Source organism: Morus notabilis, unplaced genomic scaffold, assembly GCF_000414095.1.
Source record: "Morus notabilis unplaced genomic scaffold, ASM41409v2 Scaffold78, whole genome shotgun sequence".
Lineage (NCBI taxonomy): Eukaryota > Viridiplantae > Streptophyta > Magnoliopsida > Rosales > Moraceae > Morus > Morus notabilis.
The window spans coordinates 960,228-963,388 of NW_010367622.1; positions in this window are offsets into that span (position 1 = coordinate 960,228).

Here is a 3,161-nt window from a genome sequence, read left to right on the forward strand (position 1 = left end):
AGGATTATGCTAATGTTTCATTGTATTAAAATTCAGAGTCACAAGGAAGCGTTACCGTTTAAGACCAAGGCTTTTCCCTACTATGAGGACTTGTGTATGGTTTTCGGCAAAGATCGTGCAACAGGTATGGGTGCCGAGGCTGCTGCTGATGTAATTAAGGAACTTGAAAAAGAATCAACTGATGATATTAATATTGACAATGATTTTGTCAATGACATTCACAATACTACCTTTGTGGATGAAGCACAGTCAATGTCTTTCTCACAAGCATCGGCTATTCCTCCAACTCAAGCTCAATCTCAAGGGTCGTCAAAAAGAAAAAGGAAGACTACAAAGGACTCGGGGGCTTATGAAGCCATTGAAAGATCATCTGCTTTACTTGCTGGTGTTATTGAAAAGGCAAGTGAACGTTTAAGTCGGGCTATCAGTGAAGACATGACAGAAAAACATAGCCGGATTAGGGATGAGCTACAAAGGACCACAACCATTACCGCACTTGAACGACATAAGGTAGCTCGGATGATGATAAAAGATGATGCTTTAGTTTCTTACTTTTTTAGTATCCCTGATGATGAAAAAGAGGAGTGGGCTAGAGCTTTGCTTGCCGGTGATATTTAGGAGCCTCCGATTCTTTTGGTATTGTAAGTAATTAGGATTATGCTGCACTTTATTAAATTGTATTAATTAGGAACTTGCTTCACTTAGCATATGACTATATTTTGGAATTATATATGTAGTTGGCGTACGGAGATTCATGACACGGGCAAATCTGAATTTAATTATTTATCTGAATTTGTTGCACCCAATTTCGGTTTTGTGTAGTCCAAAAGGAGAGAAATTTGATAATTGAATTCTCAATTTTATTGTTCCAACGTTATTGTATACACTCAATTGTATATATGTAGTTCAATTGATTATATATATATATATATAACCGTGGATGTTGCAGGCATAAGTGTGGCAAGTTCAAAACATGTTTTTCATGCTTTACTTGCCACGGTAGGATGTTGCAGGCATAAGTTATCTTCGTTTTCACTTTTTTTTTGTTTTACCACGGTAGGATTGCAGGCATAAGTGGATGTTGATTTTATGCTTATTTTTATTGACTATAAGAGATATTATGTTATGACTTAGTGATATTATTTACAAGGGATGAGATGTTGATTTTTTTTAAAAATTTATGTATGCATTAATTATTAAGAAACTATAGTGTGACAATATTGCATAAAAATTATATTGACAGGGGTTAAAATTATATTTTTCACATAACATATAATGGTAGATGTCAAAAGTTATCATATTTAAGCTTGTGATAATTTATTATTACATAAAAATATCAAATATTATTTTTTTTACAATTAAAATATAGTTTTTAAATTACTATCTTTCAAATAAAAAGTTTTTTTCAATAATTAAATTATGTTTTTACTATTTTAATTAATTAAAATATTAAATTATTTAAGATTATTAATCAAGGGTATTTTTGTCAAAATACAATTTTTTCAATTCCATTCCATTATCAACCAAACAGCATAATCCTCATTCAGGTGTTGATTCCATAACTCCAATCAAACAATGGAATCAGTTTATGATTCCAGCGCATTCCAATTTCATCCCCATTACCATTCCCATTACCATTCCGTCACTGTAACCAAACGCACCTTAAGTGATAGAGTTAGGCCTGAGCCCACTTTTAATACTTTAGTTGGCTCGCCCTCGTCGACTTGGATCTCCACCAGTTGCTCGACGGGTTGGGACCATGTGACCTCCTCTTGAACTCTGGGGTCTATTTCTTTAACGGTGCTTTGATAAACCATCCTGACTTCCTGTCTTCCCGATTGGTCATATCCGCACAGGGCATCAGAGTATGCAACCCTAGCCTCGTACTGGTTGCTCTTCATTTCGTCCACGCCATTTGGGGTAAGAAATTTGACTTTTTGGTGCTAAATGGAGGTGATTGCCCTCAGCGCCTGGAGGGTTGGCCTTCCAATCACGGCATTGGACTGAGAGCCCCCCTTATTACTACAAAATTAGCCATTGTGGTGGCTTGTCGAGGTTTCTCCCCTGCGGTTATGGCGAACCGAACAGTCCCCTGAGGGATGACGGAATCCCCGGTGAAGCCGTACAACGGTGGAGGTCTTTTCTAGCTGCTCATTCAGAATCCCCATCTTTTCCAGGCAGTCAGAGTATAGGAGGTCTACCGAGCTCCTGTTGTCCACTAGGGTTCGGCACACAGTATGGTTTCTGATCATGGCTTCTACTACTAACGCGTCGTTGTGGGGGAAGTGAACTCCACTGGCGTTGTCCTCATTAAACGCCACGTTGGTGCTGCTGAATCTTGGTGTTTTTACAACGGAGACACTCCAGAACCTTTCCTGGTAAACCCCTATGGCCTCGTGGGTGTTGTCCTTCCGAGATCTCCTTGAGTCTCCTCCTATATAGGGGCCGCCGAGGACAGTTCGTATGACGCCGACGAGTTCTCGGTCTTCTGGGCGCTGGTTCTCTTCTCGACATCGACCGTCATTCTGGCCGCCATGGCCATCGTTTCTAGGTCTCCGCTCGGCTTTGAACTCCTGCAGCCTTCCCTCGCGGATTACTCTCTCGATCTCATCTTTAAGATCAGTGCAGTCGTTGGTGTGGTGGCCGACATCGCCGTGGAACCTACAGTATTTTTTTTGGTTCCTTCGACTAGGATCTGACCTCATTGGCTCTGGGTGGCGCAACAAATTTCCGCGGTCGACTTGGTTGAAGACCTCCTCGACTCTTATTGTTAGTTCGTGGTAGAAATCGTATCTTTGAAACGGCCGAGGCTTACGGTTCTCCTTCTGCCTCGGCTTCTTGGCTTCTGGAGCGTTCGACGTCGTAGCTGGCTGCTTGTCTCCGCTTTCTCCACCTCGTCGCTTCTTTCCATCTTGCTTTCCTGCCGTCGACCCCTGCTCGGTCCCTTTGTTCTTGTTGGACCTCTGCTCAGGATCGTTCGCATCCGCTTCCTCAGCGTTGATGTATCCTTGGGCTTGCGCGAGGAATTCCTTGTAGCTAGACGGGGGCTTTCGGTTCAGCTCTCTCTTGAAGGGGGTAATTTTCTTCATGCTAGATAATGCCCCCATCAAGGCCTATCTGTCGGTTATATCCATTGTGGCGGCGACAACTTCCCCATATCT